At 40.9% G+C, this 20913-nt stretch overlaps 1 protein-coding gene across 2 annotated transcripts in view; it reads left to right on the forward strand.

Moving 5' to 3' along the window:
* PLD5 (phospholipase D family member 5) overlaps window positions 1-20913 on the forward strand; it is a 424211-nt gene that overhangs the window by 227214 nt on the left and 176084 nt on the right. The window contains exon 1 of one of the 2 annotated variants that reach the window (XM_059875556.1): window positions 7810-8032. The exons of the other annotated variant lie outside the window; for it this stretch is intronic. The gene's annotated coding sequence lies outside the window, so the exon portion shown is untranslated. Of the gene's footprint in view, window positions 1-7809; window positions 8033-20913 lie in introns of those variants that run through there. 2 annotated transcript variants of the gene reach the window in all.

Consider the following 20913-nt stretch of genomic DNA (forward strand, 5'->3'; position numbering starts at 1 on the left):
GTTTCCACTGTTTCCCCATCTATTTCCCATGAAGTGATGGGACCAGATGCCATGATCTTTGTTTTCTGCAAATGAGTTATGTGCAGTTAATGGCACCCCACTCCAGTACTTTTGCCTGGAAAATCCCATGGATGGAGGAGCCTGGTAGGCTGCAGTCCATGGGGTTGTTAGGAGTCGGACACGACTGAGCGACTTCACTTTCACTTTTCACTTTCACGCCTTGGAGAAGGAAATGGCAACCCACTCCAGAGTTCTTGCCTGGAGAATCCCAGGGACGGGGGAGCCTGGTGGGCTGCCATCTATGGGGTCGCACAGAGTCGGACACAACTGAAGTGACTTAGCAGCAGCAGTAGGGTGTAGGAGAGTGATAAAGTAGGAGATTGGGATTAACGTATATACATTACTATATATAAAATAGATAACCAACAAGAACCTACTATATAACATAGGAAATAATACTCAGTATTTTGTAATAACCTATAGGAGAAAAGAATCTTAAAAGAAATATATATGTATATCTGAATCACTGTCCTATATACCTAAAATTAACACAGTGTTGTAACCCAACTGTATTTCAATAAAAAAGATTAAATGTGGGAACATTTTCAATTTAAAAAACTTATATTAAAGATGGAAAGAGATATCTAATAACCAGAAGTGAATATAAGTAAATGTCACTTTTAATTGTATGAAATTTTAAGCAAAGGATGAGCCATATTTTTACTTTTGGTATTTCCCCCCCAAGCCAGGATAAGGGATGTGGGAAAGATCTAACATTAACATTGGTGTATGTCAGGGGCTGTAAATAAACAGGATATTTCATGACTGGATTGGGCTGAGAGAAGTCAAGTAACTTACCCACACACAAACAGGGGATAGCTGCCAAGTAGGAATCCAGTCCCTGGCCCTTAGCACCACCCCATGTTTCCACCCTAAGGAAGAACAATTTTGAACTACCACAGTCTTATGCGTAGTCTACAAAGACCTAGTAGATGGTTTTGACTTTCAGAAACAAGTGAAACCTATTCCAGCAAACACTTTTGAAAGAGCAGGGTATGAACATGAGTTCATGAACATTAGTTTAAATTATATGAGTAATTTGGTTTCTGGTCAAAAATACTTTATGACTACAATGACTTTTCTGGGTTACGTTTGGCTCTTGAGATGATTTCAAAAGAGTTCCTAGAAAGTTGTGAGAGTTATAGGGGTGGACAGGTAAGGGGTGCAGCTCCCCAGAATGTAGTTGTGTGCATGTATTCTGCCTGTTGGTCTCTGTCACTCTCGTTATTCTGTTGCAGGAAGGGGGCCCCCTCCAGGGCCCAAGAGTGAACTTGTGTCTAACACAGAGTTGGAAATAAATTGTCCGAGGAGACAAAGAAAGACGTTTTATTGAAAAAGGGAGCCCAGGTAGAGAGCAGGAGAGAAAGGGAACCCAGAGAACTGCTTTGCCACATGGCTTGCAATCTCAGGTTTTATGGTAATGGAGTTAGTTTCCTGGTTGTCTTTGGCTAATCATTCTGACTCTGGATCCTTCTACATTGCTCAGTCAAGATGGATTCCAGCAAGAGGGATTGTGGGAGATTGGTAGGACATATGGACTGTAGCATCCTCTCTCCTTTTGATCTTTTCCGGGTTCTTCCTGCGGGTGGTAGCTTGTTAGTTCCACTTTCCTTAGCAGGATACCTCATGAGTTGTAAGATAACTCATGAGTTGTAAGATAACTCATGCAAACGGTTACTACTGTGCCTGACCAGGGCAGGCAATTTTAGTCAGTCATTCCCCTGACAATTCCAGGTCACAGGAGCCTCAAGTCATGGCCTGAGGAAATGTACAAATGCTAGAAAAGGGTGGAGTTAGTGTAGAACCAGAGTCCATACTTGCCAGCAGGAAAGAATTCAAGATCAGATCAGATCAGATCAGTCGCTCAGTCGTGTCCGACTCTTTGCGACCCCATGAATCACAGCACGCCAGGCCTCCCTGTCCATCACCAACTCCCAGAGTTCACTCAGACTCATGTCCATCGAGTCAGTGATGCCATCCAGCCATCTCATCCTCTGTCGTCCCCTTCTCTTCCTGCCCCCAATCCCTCCCAGCATCAGAGTCTTTTCCAATGAGTCAACTCTTTGCATCAGGTGGGCAAAGTACTGGAGTTTCAGCTTTAGCATCATTCCTTCCAAAGAAATCCCAGGGCTGATCTCTTTTAGAATGGACTGGTTGGATCTCCTTGCAGTCCAAGGGACTCTCAAGAGTCTTCTCCAACACCACAGTTCAAAAGCATCAATTCTTCGGCGCTCAGCCTTCTTCACAGTCCAACTCTCACATCCATACATGATCACAGGAAAAACCATAGCCTTGACTAGACAAACTTTTGTTGGCAAAGTAATGTCTCTGCTTTTCAATATGCTATCTAGGTTGGTCATAACTTTCCTTCCAAGGAGTAAGCATCTTTTAATTTCATGGCTGCAGTCACCATCTGCAGTGATTTTGGAGCCCCCCAAAATAAAGTCTGACACTGTTTCCACTGTTTCCCCATCTATTTCCCATGAAGTGATGGGACAAGATGCCATGATCTTCGTTTTCTGAATGCTGAGCTTTAAGCCAACTTTTTCACTCTCCACTTTCACTTTCATCAAGAGGCTTTTGAGTTCCTCTTCCGTTTCTGCCATAAGGGTGGTGTCATCTGCATATCTGAGGTTATTGATATTTCTCCCGGCAATCTTGATTCCAGCTTGTGTTTCTTCCAGCCCAGCGTTTCTCATGATGTACTCTGCATATAAGTTAAATAAACAGGGTGACAATATACAGCCTTGACCTATTCCTTTTCCTATTTGGAACCAGTCTGTTGTTCCATGTCCAGTTCTAACTGTTGCTTCCTGACCTGCATACAAATTTCTCAAGAGGCAGGTCAAGTGGTCTTGTATTCCCATCTCTTTCAGAATTTTCCACAGTTTATTGTGATCCACATAGTCAAAGGCTTTGGCATAGTCAATAAAGCAGAAATAGATATTTTTCTGGGACTCTCTTGTTTTTCCATGATCCAGCGGATGTTGGCAATTTGATCTCTGGTTCCTCTGCCTTTTCTAAAACCAGCTTGAACATCAGGAAGTTCACGGTTCACATACTGCTGAAGCCTGGCTTGGAGAATTTTAAGCATTACTTTACTAGCATGTGAGATGAGTGCAATTGTACAGTAGTTTGAGCATTCTTTGGCAATGCCTTTCTTTGGGATGGGAATGAAAACTGACCTTTTCCAGTCCTGTGGCCACTGCTGAGTTTTCCAAATTTGCTGGCATATTGAGTGCAGCACTTCACAGCATCATCTTTCAGGATTTGGAATAGCTCAACTGGAATTCCGTCACCTTCACTAGCTTTGTTCGTAGGGATGCTTTCTAAGGCCCACTTGACTTCACATTCCAGGATGTCTGGCTCTAGGTCAGTGATCACACCATCGTAATTATCGGGGTCGTGAAGCTCTTTTTGTACAGTTCTTCTGTGTATTCTTGCCATCTCTTCTTAATATCTTCTGCTTCTGTTAGGTCCATACCATTTCTGTCCTTTATGGAGCCCATCTTTGCATGAAATGTTCCCTTGGTATCTCTGATTTTCTTGAAGAGATCTCTAGTCTTTCCCATCTGTTGTTTTCCTCTATTTCTTTGCATTGATCGCTGAAGAAGGCTTTCTTATCTCTTCTTGCTATTCTTTGGAACTCTGCATTCAGATGCTTATATCTTTCCTTTTCTCCTTTGCTTTTCACTTCTCTTCTTTTCACAGCTATTTGTAAGGCCTCCCCAGACAGCCATTTTTCTTTTTTGCATTTCTTTTCCATGAGGATGGTCTTGATCCCTGTCTCCTGTACAATGTCATGAACCTCACTCTTGAAAAAAAAAGATAACACATTCTACTCTTCAGTATGGAGTCAGCCTCATAGCATTCCTTGGATTCCTGCTTCCAGTTAGAGCAAGCTGGTATGTAAATGAAGTCAATTCAGAATGTAGATTGGGTTGGCAAATAATAGAGTTTGTGCTTATTTTATGAAGAATTTAGGAGGACCTGACTTTAGATGTATAAGATGTTTTCTAGCTTTATGCTAAATAAATGTTTTATTACCACTAAGGATGTACTCCACAAATGCACTTAAATTTGGCCCTCCATATCCAAGATTTCTGCATCTGCAGATTTAATAAACAGAGAGTTGAAAATATTCATAAAGGGGAAAAAAAGTTGCAGAAAGTTACAAAAATTGAAACTGGACTTTGCAGCACAGTGGCAACTATTTACATAGCATTTACAAGTATTTATAGCTATTTATATAATATTTCTATTGTATTAAGTGTTTATTTAGACTATATGGGGGGGATATATGTAGGTTATATGCACGTACTATACCATTTTATATATGAGACTTGAGCATCCACAAATTTTTGGTACCAGACAGGACCTGGAAGGACTGTGCTTTGTTTTAAGCAAAGAATCATTGAATCCTTTTGGCTTAGCATGCAAGTTAGCTTTTAATGGAAATGTAGTACTTGATTGTGGATTGTGGTGTGTGTGTGTGTGTGAAACCACAATCCAGTACTACATTTCCATTAAAAAGCTACATTTCCATTCCGGGAATTGGTGATGGACAGGGAGGCCTGGCGTGCTGCGGTTCATGGAGTCACAAAGAGTCGGACACAACTGAGCAACTGAACTGAACTGAACAGTAGAAATATTCAAAGACCCGACTCATTTGAAAAGACCCTGATGCTGGGAAAGATTGAAGGCAGGAGGAGAAAGGGACAACAGAGGATGAGATGGTTGGATGGCATCACCAAATCAATGGACATGAGTTTGGGTGGACTCTGGGTGTTGGTGATGGACAGGGAGGCCTGGTGTGCTGTGGTTCATGGGGTTGCAAAGAGTCAGACACGACTGAGCGACGGAACTGAACTGAATACTGGATTTGATCATTGTAATGAAACCATCTTGTTTTTTACTCATCTGATCTGACATTATCTATATTTATTCCCACATATTGGTTTTGGACTGAGAGCTCTTTTTATGTTCTCATGTGCCTGATAGTAATGGTGAGGGCTGCTGCTTCAAATGCATCTACAATGAATTGCTTTGAGAAGGAGAGGGCGGAATTGAAATCGGTCATGGTTCCTTCTCTCGCTTTCAGATTTTATTTTTCCTTTTATGCATCTGGTAAAGATAAAGATTTTAATGCTTGAGTGCAAAGATCTGACTCTGCAGGGGTGTACTTACTCTCTTTGTTGAAATATAATGATTTCACAGTATCCTGCCTTGAGCACTGCACTTGTCAACTTCTTTTCAAATCCTCTGGCTTTTGTGCCTCCTCCTCACCTGCCATCATCAATTTCTGACATCTGGGAAGCGTCTGATCCTATGTGTAGAGTCCATTTAAATATTTTAGTGCTAGAAGAATAGAAACCTTGTAAAAATGTAAATTTTTTGTACTATTACACTGGGAACAAAGAGAAATGTTTTAAAGTGTTTCCCTGCTGAGTTAGGATTTTAGAGTTAACAGACTTGCATAGAGAATTCTGAATGGAGATAGCAGCACCAATACACCGAGGAGGAATTCCAGAAAGGCTGCAGGCGTTTTCAGCAAAAGGGTCAAGAACACTCTGTGTGTTCTCTTCCCCTTCCTTATCCAACAGCTCTGGTGGAGATCAGGAAGGCACTGTAACTCTCCCAGGGAGCAGAAAGCCCTGCTGGTGTTCATTCAGCAACCCTTGGAGTGGGTTTCTGTTTTAAAGATGTGTCATTAGCCTTGAGAAGTCAGATCCCATGGGTAAACTGGGGGAGGTGACTATCAGGTGCCAATTTTGAAAACTGCAAAAGAACACTAAATTCAAGGGAAATTTAGAAAACTAAGGAGTGGCCACAGGACTGGAAAATGTCAGTTTTCATTCCAATCCCAAAGAAAGGCAATGCCAAAGAATGCTCAGATTACTGCACAGTTGCACTCATCTCACATGCTAGTAAAGTAATGCTCAAAATTCTCCAAGCCAGGCTTCAGCAATATGTGAACCATGAACTTCCAGATGTTCAAGCTGGTTTTAGAAAAGACAGAGGAACCAGAAATCAAATTGCCAACATCCCCTGTATCATCAAAAAAGCAAGAGAGTTCCAGAAAAACATCTGTTTCTGCTTTATTGACTATGCCAAAGACTTTGACTGTGTGGATCACAGTAAACTGTGGAAAATTCTTCAAGAGATGGGAATACCAGACCACCTGATCTGCCTCTTGAGAAATTTGTATGCAGGTCAGGAAGCAACAGTTAGAACTGGACATGGAACAACAGACTGGTTCCAAATAGGAAAAGGAGTATGTCAAGGTTGTATATTGTCACCCTGCTTATTTAACTTATATGCAGAGTACATCATGAGAAACGCTGGGCTGGAAGAAACACAAGCTGGAATCAAGATTGCCGGGAGAAATATCAATAACCTCAGATATGCAGATGACACCACCCTTATGGCAGAAACTGAAGAGGAACTAAAAAACCTCTTGATGAAGGTGAAAGAGGAGAGCGAAAAAGTTGGCTTAAAGCTCAACATTCAGAAAATGAAGATCATGGCATCTGGTCCCATCACTTCATGGGAAATAGATGGGGAAACAGTGGAAACAGGGTCAGATTTTATTTTTGTGGGGCTCCAAAATCACTGCAGATGGTGACTGCAGCCATGAAATTAAAAGACGCTTACTCCTTGGAAGGAAAGTTATGACCAACCTAGTAGCATATTGAAAAGCAGAGACATTACTTTGCCAACAAAGGTCTATCTAGTCAAGCTGTGGTTTTTCCAGTGGTCATGTATGGATGTGAAAGTTGTACTGTGAAGAAAGCTGAGCGCTAAAGAATTGATGCTTTTGAACTGTGGTGTTGGAGAAGACTCTTGAGAGTCCCTTGGACTGCAAGGAGATCCAACCAGTCCATTCTAAAGGAGATCAGCCCTGGGATTTCTTTGGAAGGAATGATGCTAAAGCTGAAACTCCAGTACTTTGGCCACCTGATGCGAAGAGTTGACTCATTGGAAAAGACTCTGATGCTGGGAGGGATTGGGGGCAGGAGGAGAAGGGGATGACAGAGGATGAGATGGCTGGATGGCATCACCGACTCGATGGATGTGAGTCTGAGTGAACTCCGGGAGTTGGTGATGGACAGGGAGGCCTGGCGTGCTGTGATTCATGGGGTCGCAAAGAGTCGGACACAACTGAGCGACTGAACTGAACTGAACTGAACTGAATGGAGATAACTGAAAGTATAAATCAACCAGCTTCGGCATTGTAAGCTGAATATATTTTATACTTTAAGGAATTGAAAAATCCATCATTTTGTGAAAGTACCAGTGTCATCAATAGCCAACTAAAGTTTTTTTCCTTCTTCCTTTTTTGTTTCCTCCTTTATCAAAAGTTTTCTGTTTATTAAATGAAGAATAAAGTAGCTATTTTTAGCAGAGAAGTAATATTTTGTTAATCAAAATAATAATATTAATTTACTATAATATCAAATCTTTTACTTATTCAACAATTCTATATTGAATGTTAGGATGGTTAGGCATTGTTCAGTGGGAGAGACAGAGGGAAAGACTTGCCCTAGTGGAGCTTAGATTCTAGAAGACAGCTACATAGATAGATAGATAGATAGAATGGATAATTGTTAGAAAGAATGCCTGGCAAGAAAAGAACACAGCAAGATAAGAGCAATAGAGAACAGGGAGAGGAAGATGCTGGTGACAGCTTTTCTCAAGCAGCCCTCATGGCATTGGTGAATGTTGGACACAGACCTGAAAGGTAGATACCTGGAGGAAGCGAGTTCCAGGTGGAAGGAGAGGGTGGAAACAGACCTGACATGTTTGAGGAGTAGTAGCAGGATTGTGTGGCCAGAACTGGGTGAAGAAACACGTCCATTAAATGAGATCATTTACACTAAGCTTGTGGCAGTCCCTGGCACATAATCAAGGTTCCAGGGCTGGGAAAACTCCACTGTGCCTTCAGCCAGCTCTCACCCTGCTCCTGCTCAGAGTAAGTGTCGGCACTTCCAAAGGTAATCCAGGTGCTTTGTTGATTTTCTAGGTGGTTCCTGCCCTCTTTGTGACACTAGCATTTTTCATGACAGTGTCTGTGTTCGGTCACTTTTCACTGCACAGGCGATCTCATTGAAGTTGTGATGAGAAGAGTATCCTTCTGCCTGTTCACCACAGTGAGATTTTATAGTGACAAAGCAGAGCCCCTAAATATCTGATTGTGGGATATTTTGTCATATTCCAAGCACTGAAAATGAATCCGTTTGAGAATCTCTAATGAGAGAGAATTTTTCCTGCTGCCTTTTACCAGCCTTCTAAGCAGTGGTTCTCCACTTAGCTTAGTTCTCAACACTGGAATCATCTGGAAAACATAAATAAATAACCACTACTCAGACTGCTCCCCAAGCCAATTAAATCCCAGAGGAGTTTTTATTTTAAGCTCCCTAGGTGACTCTCATGGGCTACTCAGGGCAGGAACTCTTGCTCAGGTACCAAGTATATTTATTTTTGTCTTATGATATGTTGGCTTTTGCCTCCTTGTATTATCCTGCCTCCCAAGGTCAGAAGACCTTGAAAACTTAATACCCACAATTCTACTCAGCCTTCTCATCCCAGCTTAATTTATGACTGGGTTGTAGACTTCTGGTTCAGAGCCAGAGCTGGTTCATGACCAAGCTTTCATCTGTCTGTAGCATCATTTTCTCAGATTCTCAGGTTGGGAGACAACCTTTGAGATGTCAGTGTGACTGGCCGCTGAGCATGGTGTGTGTCTATCAGCTGTCTCACTCCTGAAGTCTCCGCCAGCTCTACCTCACTGCCCCCACCACTTCCTTCACATTAGTTAGGCGTAATGCTTCCATTTTCATTCAGCAAGTCTATGCATAAGTATATATTTAGAACATGCTTTAAAATTGCCCACAAGTTATCTATTAGAGCTTTATTTCAAGTGACACTGTTCAGCATGAGCCCCCCAGTTGGCCCTCTTGAAAAAATTATCACCTACCATATAATACCGTGAATAAAGGGTGTATTAAATTTTTTGTACTTACATCTCAAGCATATCCATGTATATCAGTGTGTGTGCATATACATGTTTATAAATATATACCACATAGACATATATATATAACACATATATATATACATACACACATATATATGCATTTATTGGTATTCGTGTATATTTATAGAAATTATATATAATCATTGCAGATAGAAATGAGTCTGAGCTTTCTTGAGAAAGACTATTTTTATCCTGGGATGGTATGTTTTTTATTGGGGAAGCAGGATGTTAAAAATCATGTTAGATGGAAATTGTAAGCTTTTTTTTTCCTTGACAAAATAAAAATGGGCAATTCAGTATTGTCCCGGGGTTATTTTTCTTTAATTTCACTGTGCATGCTCTTAAAACTTGATAACTCCAAATTAGTGCTGAAGATGTCTGTATTCCGGGAGGGTTTCATTGGAGCCTCTCCCCCACCTCTACCCAGGGACTCAGCTCAACAAAATAGACTCATATGCTTTCACATCCACCACCAATGATGTCCCAAAACTAGGTGATTTCACTTTTTAATCTCTCCTAACGCTGTGCAGAAAACATTACTTTTCTCTATCATTTCCTTCCTTTTTCTCTTTTTGACACCTTTCCCCCCATTTTCTAATTAAAACCAGTATTCCCGCTGTTACCAAAAAAAAAAAAAAACAAGAGAGAGAAACTCTTTTTTCTGTACCAGTGAATTTAACACTTCCCTAGGGCAGGTACCCCACAATCCTACTTAGGGATTTTCAGTGTACAAAAGTAGTTCCATATAAATTAAATGCAAAAATAAACAGCTTGCCTAGCAAAGCATACGGGCCATCTGGTCACTGAGCTGACTTTCTTTCTGCCTCTCCGCATACTTTGTTTGGGAACAGGACCAAGAGTGTCCAGGTCTTGGCAGTGCTCACTGGCAGCATTTGGCAGGACAACAGAGGCATCTGAAAAACACCTTGCAAACCTCTTCTCCCCACAAAGGAACACTCAAGGTCCCAGTATTGCAGTGAATACGCTCCTTGTGAGTTACCTTCTCTGACCTCTTCAATCTGGTGCCGAAGGCGGTTTGGACCCAGGCTTCCTTTGTCACACTTTTCTTCATATCCGCAGGGCACATCCTTTTGTCCCAGATGGTGCCAATATTATTCCTTTCAAAGTGTTTCTTCTTCTTAGGTAAGCCACTCTTCAAGAATATACTGATACTCATATCCCCAAACCGCCCTTTTCAAGCTACAGATAAAAGCATCAGTCAAAGCAAGCTTTTAAATATTTCCTTGACCAGGTACCCAGGACCCCTTTCCCAGTAACAGCTTATCGCAGGCATTGAGAAACAAGTGGAAAGTGATCTGTCAATTATCCTCTATCAACGGGGATGGCATAACAGTCAGGTGGTCAGGCCCTTGACTCTTATTCTCTCCATGGTGCTTTTCCTTGGCTAGTATTCATGGTGCCACTTTTCTCAGAAACATCTCATGATTGCCCCAGAATAGAGGGAAAAGTTTATTTTGAACACAAAACATGGCCAAGTTTTTTTTCTTTTTTTGATATGAGAGTCTTAGCTGTGGACACATGTTTTTTGTTTTTTTTTTTTAACTAACTTCTGACCTAGTTCATAATATTATCACCAGAATCAGAGCTAACCAAGAACATGATTCTTACATACAAAATTGAAAAATGAACAGGACACAAATATTTAAAGAAAAATCACAGTATATCCTGAAATGAGGTAACTGACTTTGTTTTGAGCTTTCCTTTATAACTGTTAAAATAAGAGAAGCAGGAAGGAGGGTGGGCTTAAATTTTTCTGGAAGAAAAATTAGATAAATTGTTGAGTATTTCCCAATTATAGGTTCTTTGTAAAAATAATGTTTTTAATGTTACTTCAATGCTATTAACAGTAGTATTTCTAACCAAAGACAAATATAAGTCATAGAATGAGGAAAACTAAAGTTGAGAAGCTTAAATATCATCGCATGCAGGGTCTTTCCAGTACAAGAGACCCTTCTTCCTAGCTTTAGCTGAAAACCATGAACATCTCTTTGGCTGTTTATAGTGATAGAACACACTGTTTCCTGAGGTAGGCAGCTCTACTGATGGGTGCCTCTGTTATAAACTATAGTGGAAACAAAATGCTATCTTTGGAATTTGCTTCCCTAAAATAAGTATGCTAAGTGCTTAAAAATATAGTAAGTCATTTAATGATCAAATAATATAATTATAACTGGTATTTATTGCATGAGTCTTCTATACTAGACACTGTATAAACACTTTCCATGCATTATGTTATTTACACCTTGCATGGGTCCTAAGGAAGATGATTCTTTCCCCTTTTCACACGTAAGTAAATAATCATAGACCTGGAGGAGGTAAGTACTTTACCAAAATAACCCGAGTGGAAAGTGACTGTGACTTAGCCGTTGGTTGTCCTTCTCACTTCAGACCTATTAGCCATGTGTTGAATTCCAATTTGCAAAGAAGAACTGAGGCTCACGTGTCTAAGTAATTTTCCCAGCATAAGTAGAATTTTAAAGCAGGTCCTTCTGATTCTAAAGCTTACATTTTAAAACACCAGAGTAATTCAACATGAAATCAGCAGAGAGAATCAAAGAGAATGAAAAGGTTGAATAATACATGCAAAAAATTGTCAGTGCAGCTGGAGCTGAGTACCTGAGTACCTCAGTACCCATTGCAGCTGCTGCTGCTAAGTCGCTTCAGTCGTGTCCAACTCTGTGCGACCCCAGAGACATCAGTGCAGCAGGCTCCCCCGTCCCTGGGATTCTCCAGGCAAGAACACTGGAGTGGGTTGCCATTTCCTTCTCCAAGGCATGAAAGTGAAAAGTGAAAGTGACGTCATTCAGTCATGTCCGACTCCTAGCAACCCCATGGACTGCAGCCTACCAGGCTCCTCTGTCCATGGGATTTTCCAGGCAAGAGTACTGGAGTGGGGTGCCATTGCCTTCTCCGCAGTACCCATTAGAAATCCATTATTTCAAATTAGAAGTATGAATCCTAGAGCTACAAGGAGTGCTGAAGACTGTCCATATACTAGGTAGGTGAGTCAGCCTGAAGAGCAGAACTGCAGTTTCATCTGCATTTCCCATCTAGTATAGTTCTCGACCCATTGTAGGTACTTACTAAATGTTTGTTGACTCAACAAATATATCTACCAAAAAATGTAGAATTTATTAGGCAATTGTTTTTCCAATATTATTTGTTAAGTTCCATCTATTTCCAAAAGGAACTTAAAGTGCCATCCTTTCCAATACGATTTTTATTTGAGTCACTGTTTTCAACTAGTTATTTAAGCTTTAGTGCCTACCTTACAGTCTTCTGTTTTTTCTGTAAGAAAACCATAGCAGCATAGAGTCCAGATTAAAGTTGTTGACTGTGAGCAGGGGAAAAGCCCCATCCCATGGGATTTTCATTCACAGCAGTCATAGATATGCTAGCTGCATATTAGCATATGTAAATCCTCAAGTAGGTAACTAAATGCCTGACCAAATCACACATAACATAATAAGGAGAATTCTCAGCTTTTCTATGTGTTGTTTGGGGTTGCATTTAATTTAGAGAAATTATGCAGTATTTCTGCAGAGAAATCTCGATGTTTTAATTTTTTAAATGATTAGACTTTATAATGTGGTTTTTGTATCTGTTGGCATGCAAGAAGGGCTTAATGAACTTACTCTCTCAACTTCCAAAAAATGTTTGTGAAGATAAGATAAATTAGTAAAGCAATCAAAATTAGGGGCCATCTGTTGGAGGGTGTCAAGAGACCTATCTGCAAATATTACATAACTGAATAGTTATAGGTTATATATAGCTATAGGACTAGACATCCAAAAACTCCAATCAAGGTGATCTGGATGTATTTTCAGCAGAGCAGACCTATTGTGTGATTAGAATTTCAAGTAGGAAATTGTATTCTTTTGAAGGAAAAGTAAGAGAAGGAATAGGAAGGAAGTCAATCTGCAGTGGAAACAGAAGGAGCACAAAGGGAAGCCCTGGATGGGAGGGAACAGATAAGTCCAGGAAACTAGAAACCTCTTTGGCAAATTAGTTCCTGTACTGGGTGAGATGATTCAAGAAATGAGAGATATTTCTGAAAACTAATGATATTTCCAATTGGGCTTTTGAATTGTGGTGCTGGAGAAGACTCATGAAAGTCCCTTGGACAGCAAGGAGATCAAGCCAGTCGATCCTAAAGGAAATTAATCCTGAATGTTCATTGGAAGGACTGATGCTGAAGCTGAAGTTCTTTGGCCACCTGATGCAAAGAGCGTTGGAAAAGACCCTGATTCTGGGAAAGATTGAGAGCAAAAGAAAAAGGGGGAAGCAGAGGATGAGATGGTTTGATAGCATCATCAACTAAATGGACCTGAATTTGAGCAAACTTCAGGAGATAATGAATGACAGGGGAGCCTGGTGTGCTGCAGTCCATGGGATCACAAAGAGTCGGACATGACTTAGAGATTGAACAACAACAATGATCTTTACTTTTTATTGACTCCATTCCCTGGTGGCTTAGATGTTAAAGAATCTGCCTGCAAAGCAGGAGACCTGGGTTTGATTCTTGAGTCAAGAAGATCCCCTGGAGGAGGGGAATGGCTATCCAGTCTAGTATTCTTGGCTGGAGAATTCCATGGTTAGAGGAGCCTGGAGGGCTACAGTCCACGGGGTTGCAGAGTCAGACATGACTGAGCAACTAACAAACTTTCACATTCTTACAAAAGATGTTCACTCTTTGAACTTCTCTGTAGCTTGTCACCAGTGAGGATATAAATTTGCCAGAACTACCTGTTTGTTCCGGGCAATGGGAGATTAACACAAGGTTATCCGACTTGAATCTCTTTGAGCTTGGCTAATGCAGTTTCATATTGGAAAGCATCCAAATTTCAATGTGCTGACCAGATCAGGTTTCTGGGATGCACATCCCAAAACCAGTCCCTGAGGCAGTGAATTCAGTAATTCTTGTGGCACTGGTTGGGCTGCTTCAAAAGTCAGTTGACTTCCTCTGAAGTGTGGGTCTCCTTTGAGCAATTGCAGCAGCCTAGGCCAAAAGGCTCGTCTTCCTTGTTCTCCTGCTGCTTGCTTCTTCACTACCAGGTCATTATTAATTCTTTGAAATAAGCTTTTGACACTTGGCTTGGACAATTTCTCCAAGTTACACATCTTACCATCCCGTCCTGCCCCAAGGTTATATTATCCCAAGGTGATTTTCAAAGATAGCTTGGCAATCCACTGGCTTAGCAATGTCTTCATAGTATAAGACCAGTGTGAAGTGATGTTCTCTAGAAAGAACTTCTGCTGTTTTTTGTTTTTTGTTTTAATGCATGAGTATGTTAAAATTAAAACTGTTCAGTGCATGTGTGTGCTTAGTTGCTCAGTCTTGTCTGACTCTTTGTGACCCTATGGACTGTAGCCCACCAGGATCCTCTGTCCATGGGATTCTCCAGGCAAGAATACTGGAGTGGGTTGGCATTTCCTCCTCCAAGGGATTTTCCTGACCCAAAGATTGGACCCATAATGTCCTTGCATTGGCAGGCAGATTCTTTACCACTGAGAATATAATAAGTTTCATTTTTAAAGTATAAAACTGACCAGACCCATATTAAAAATGAAACTTACATCTACATGCAGCTTTCTCACATTGCCACTAGAGAAAATTCTCTAGACCTTCACATAGGTGATGGGAATGAAAATTTCTGTTAAAAGTCATGAATAAGATGTAGAGAACCTGAAACATGATAATAAAAAAAAATCTGCTTTAGATATTCATTGACATCTACTTTCAATGGATAATGGATACAAAATAGCATTATAGAAGATAGGCATGGATTAGGCAACTGATATTTGTAGGACTGCTGGGGAGGTTCATGTTGTACAAAGCACAGCACTCTGTCACTCACCTTGAAGTCTTTCAACAATGTAGATAAGGCATGTAGTCTGTGATTAGACTGTTTTTGGTAACAATGATAGTGGGTCAAAATTTATTGAACTTTTACTATATGCAGAGTTTTGTGCTAAATATTTCTGTACATCATCTCATTTAATCATCTTAACAACCTTCGTGGAGTAGTCTCTATAAGGAACTGGGGCTTAAGGAATTATGTAATAAGAACATCAGCAAAGTGGCAGACTAGGCAACTTCATCCACACCCTCCAGTTTGCATAGGAAGCTCTCATGGAAACATCAAATAAATAACTAGAGACTGGCTAAAATAATTTTATAGGAATTCTCGAAATCAAAAATCTATAGCAGCCAAGTGAATGCTCAGTCAAGAATTACCGACATGCAGAATAGTTGGGTGCTTGTGTTGCAGGAAGACGGACCCCTTCCAGGGCCCAAAACTGGGTTCTTGTCTAACACTCGGAAATGAATTATCTGAGGAGACACATGTGCTGACAAAGCAAGAGATTTTATTGGGAAAGGGCACCCGGGTGGAGAGCAGTAGGGTAAGGGAACCCAGGAAAGCTGTTCTGCTGCGTGGCTCGCAGTCTCGGGTTTTATGGTGATGGGATTAGTTTCCGGGTGGTCTTTGGCCAATCATTCTAATTCAGTCTTTCCTGGTGGCACACGCATCACTCAGCCAAGATGCATGTTAGCGAGAGGGATTCTGGGAAGTGGATAGACACGCGGTGTCTCCTGTCTAAAGGAGACACTAACCCGAATTCTGGTTAGTGGTGGCTTATTAGTTCCGTATTCCTTATCAGGATCTCCTGTCATAAAACAACTCATGCAAATGGTTACTATGGTGCCTGGCCAGGTGGGTGGTTTCAGTCAGCGTGCTTCCCCTAACACTTGTGGTATTTTTAAGTCACCCTTGCCCCGCCCTGCCCCCAGTGTAACATGGTGTAGTTTGGGGGGAGTAATAGCCCAGTTGCCATTCCCTTCCACAAACTAGAGAGGGTTCAGTGGACTGAATTTGCAGTGTTCTAAGCTATCTGAGGGCTGCCTGCAGGACTGGTTTGTTTTGCTTAACTAGAAGCTCAGCAAGCTGAAATATGGTACCACTCAGATTTCAGGTTAGAGAAAACCAGAGCAAACAGTAGATGTGGCTCATGAGAACCACATGGAAACTGCAGAGGCCTGAGGCAAGAGATTATTGACTGAGAAATACAATAAGAAAAAGCAGGGTTGAGAGACCTTTAGCAAAGTTGAGACATTTAAAACCAGCCATTGATAAAGGGGAAACAGGAAAAAAAAAAGAGGGGGTGGGGGGAGGGTGTATACACAGGCCCAGAGAAGATGCATTCCAGAAAAGCTCTGAGAAAATGTATCTTAATCCTGGACTCATTTGTAAAGTCCTTCCCTTCCTGGAACCAATCTGCAGAGATTGGCAGAGGTGACTGTTTTTTCAAACGTCCAGTTTTCAGCAAAATATCTCAAAGCATACAAAGAAACAGGACAACCGTGTTCATTTAGAGGGTCAGATGAAACCATCCCTGAAGAAAAATAGTCATTAGACAGAGACATTTAAAAAAACTCTATTAAATATGCTCAAAGAACTAATGGAAATCAGAAAAATGATACATGAACAAATTGAGAATATCAACAAAGAGAAAAAATATAAAAGAGAAACAAATTCTGGAGCTGAAAAATACAATAACTGAGTTGAAAAATTCACTAGAGGGATTCAGCAGCAGGCTTCATCAGGCAGAAGAAACAATCAATGAATTTAAAGACAGGTCATTGGAAATTATCAAGGCTAAGGAGCAGAAAATAAGAATGAGGAAAAGTGAACAGAACCAGAAAGACTTGTGGGACACCATCAAATGGACCAATGTGTGCCTTATGGGCATCTCAGAAGGAGAAGAGAGAAAGACAGAGACTTGAAGATTATTTGAGATTATTTGAAGAAATAGTGACTGAAAATGTCCCAAAATTTGAGAGAAGATGTGGATATACAAATACAAGATGTCCAGTGAACTCCAAGCAGGATAAAGTAAACTCAGAGACTCAAAACAGCTGAGGGCTTCCCTGGTGGTTCAGTATTAAGGAAGTTGCCTCCCAATGAGGAGACACAGGTTCATTCCCTGATCTGGGAAGATTCTGCATGCCATGGAGCAACTGAGCTTGTGTGCCACAGTTATTGAGCCTGTTGTCTAGAGCCTGTGAGCCACACTACTGAGCTCATTTGCTGCAACTACTGAAGTCCACGTGCCCTAGAGCCTGTGCTCCTCAACAAGAGAAACCATTGCAGTGAGAAACTCATGCATCACAACGGGAGAGTAGCTGCCACTCACTGCAACTCGAGAGAGCCCACACAGAAACACAGACCCAGCACAACCAGAAATTAATAAATAAGTAAATAAATAAAATTATTTTTAAAAAAACAACTGAAAGCCAAGGACATATAATCTTGAAAGTAACAAGAGAAGAGTAACTTATCACATACAAAGGATCCTCCATAAGATTATCAGTGGATTTCTCAGCAGGCATTATGTAATTTGTCTATAAATGGCTACGAGATGGTAGACTTGAACACAGGTCCATCAGTGTAAGTCTTGTTCTCTTAACCAGTGGTTCTCAAAGTGTGATCCTGGGCCAGAAGTATCAGCATCACTCAGAAAAGGCCCAAGGAACAAAACAAATCTTTATAAACTGGTTAGAAGTGAAAATTCTCTGCCTCACCCCAGACTTCCTGAATCAGAAACTATGGGAGTAGAATGCAGCAATCTGTCTTTTAATTAGGCCTCTAGATGTTTGAACTGCTGTTAACCATTGTGTTATAATGGATGTGCTGGTTTAAAATGCTTGAAGAATTTTCCCTCTCCTTATAATGGAAGCGTAGTTGTATAGGACCTCTCCTTATAACAGAAGCATAGTTGTATGATGTAATGTCATCTGCAATTTTGAAAACTAAAAAAGGGCTACAAATGAACTTATCTATAAAACAGAAATAGAGTTATAGATGTAGAAAACAAACTTAGGGTTCCTGGGGAATAATGGGGGAGAATAAATTGAAGACTGGGATTGACACCTACATGCTGCTGCTGCTTAGCCGCTTCACTTGTGTCCGACTCTGTGCAACCCTATGGACTTTAGCCTGCTGGGCTCCTTTGTCCATGGACTTCTCGAGGCAAGAGTACTGGAGTGGGTTGCCATGCCCTCCTCCAGGGGATCTTCCCAACCCAGGGATCAAACCTGGGTCTCCTGCATTGGCAGGCAGATTCTTTATCCCTGAGCCACCTGGGAAGCCCAGGTCATTGTTAGTTATCTATTTTATTTATAGTAATATGTATGTGTCAGGGTGAGCTTCCCTGGTGGCTCGGTGGTAAAGACTCAGCCTGCAGTGCTGGGCTTGATCCCTGGATGCGGAAGACCCTCTGGAGGAGGGAATGGCACCCCACTCCATATTCTTGCCTGGGAAATCCTGTGGACAGAGGGCCTGGTGGGCTACACTCCATAGGGTCACAAAGAGTTAGACGTGACTTAGCGACTGAGCATGCCTGCAGTAATGACCTAACGTGTAGTAAGGGAACTCTAAATACTCTGTAATGGTCTACATGGGAGAAGAATATAAAGAAGAGTGGATATATGTTTATGTATAACAGATTCACTTGGCTGTGCACCGGAAACTAACAAAACATTATAAATTAACTATGCCCTCAATAAGTTGTTTTTTAATAAAAAAGTAAAATCTAAAAAAAAAAAAAAATGAAAGGAAAAAACCTTAAATACAAAAATAAAATTTCCTTAATAACTTGCGGTGCCAAAATCTTACCTAACCTAGCATTTGGCTACTGAAGGTCTTTATCCTGCTTAGAGTAAATATTCATATTTTCACTGTAAAGATAGGAGTGTGTTTGATTACTTGTTTATAGTAAATACATTATAGACAGACTTGGACCTAGAAGTTTCAAATAAAGGTTATGGATCAGTTTGGTGAATAAAGAGCACTTGGCAGCAGTTCTGGAAACCTGATTTCAAACCAGCCCCAGGTCTGCCTCAGGCTTGCCCTGCTACTTTGAAAAGCAATGCTATCTCTCTCTACCTCAGTTTCTTTCCTCTTAAACTAAGGATCAAAGTAGTGAATCTCACAATCTCTTCCATCACTAACTCTCCATGGGGGCAATATACACTGAACACAGATTGTGACGTTCTCTTGATCCTGATATTTCAGTTGCAAATTACTCTTTCAGTTCAGTTTAGTTCAGTCGCTCAGTCGTGTCCGACTCTTTGCAACCCCATGAATTGCAGCACGCCAGGCCTCCCTGTCCATCACCAACTCCCGGAGTTCACTCAAACTCACGTCCATCGAGTCAGTGATGCCATCCAGCCATCTCATCCTCTGTCGTCCCCTTCTCCTCCTGCCCCCAATCCCTCCCAGCATCAGAGTCTTTTCCAATGAGTCAACTCTTCGAATGAGGTGGCCAAAGTACTGGAGTTTCAGCTTTAGCATCATTCCTTCCAAAGAAATCCCAGGGCTGATCTCCTTTAGAATGGACTGCTTGGATCTCCTTGCAGTCCAAGGGACTCTCAAGAGTCTTCTCCAACACCACAGTTCAAAAGCATCAATTCTTCAGCACTCAGCCTTCTTCACAGTCCAACTCTCACATCCAGACATGACCACAGGAAAAACCATAGCCTTGACTAGATGAACATTTGTTGGCCAAGTAATGTCTCTGCTTTTGAATATGCTATCTAGGTTGGTCATAACTTTCCTTCCAAAGAGTAAGCGTCTTTTAATTTCATGGCTGCATTCACCATCTGTAGTGATTTTGGAGCCCCAAAAATAAAGTCTGCTACTATTTCCACTGTTTCCCCATCTATTTCCCATGACGTGATGGGACAAGATACCATGATCTTTGTTTTCTGAATGTTGAGCTTTAAGCCAACTTTTTCACTCTCCACTTTCACTTTCATCAAGAGGCTTTTTAGTTCCTCTTCACTTTCTGCCATAAGGGTGGTTTCACCTGCATATCTGAGGTTATTGATATTTCTCCCAGCAATCTTGATTGGATACCAAAAGGCTAGCCACCTGCCTCTTCTTGGTGCACAGAAGCTAAGTGTTCTGACCACATCCATTTGTGCGAATTGAAAAAAGGAAACTCTTTGCTTCCCTAGAGAAGCAGTCATCATTGTTTATGTCATGGGGGAGGGAGGGCTAAGAAACAGATGTGACTTTTTTTTTTTTTTAAGGCCCTGTTAACAACCATTAAATGCAGGAGGATTTGGTTTTATTAAGTAAACTAGAAGAGAAGTGAAAGAATCTCATTGGTCTCTCTGGGAAAATTTCAAGAGATAGGCATCACATATGTCTGTACACCACTTGTAGAAGAAAAAGGATAAGACAAGTATCAAAATTATGGACTATCTGCTCACAGCATGTGTTTAGGGAACATGAGATGGCGCTGACAATCTTGCTGCAATGGAGACTCTAATACTTGACAACATTTTGCTATCATTATTGCTGCTGACTTATGCCCCCGCCACATATGAATGCTTTGGATTTAGAGCCCCTGCTGAGGGTGACTTTTTCAGAAAAAAAAATCAATCCTATAACCAAGTAAGCTTTGACATTTAAATGTGGACACTAGAAGAACTGTTGAGACTGCCATTATCCTGATTCAGATTTTGCATAGCAAGATGTTCTCTTTGACCTTCTCCAGGTAAAATATTTTTCCACACTACAAGAATAAAAAAAAAAACAATAAATTATTTATTCCACTCAGAGAGTACCTTGCTTAAAATACCATATTAAATAATAATAAAAGCCTTGGAAATTTCCATTTTTATGCTTAAACTTGAACAGTGTCAGAGAGGAAGAAATTTATCCTCTACCCTTTTAGGTTTTTCTGACTGGTCTAAGAATTAAGTTGACAGACAGATTTACAAGAAA

Source organism: Bos taurus, chromosome 16 (assembly GCF_002263795.3).
Source record: "Bos taurus isolate L1 Dominette 01449 registration number 42190680 breed Hereford chromosome 16, ARS-UCD2.0, whole genome shotgun sequence".
In the NCBI taxonomy this organism is placed as follows: domain Eukaryota; kingdom Metazoa; phylum Chordata; class Mammalia; order Artiodactyla; family Bovidae; genus Bos; species Bos taurus.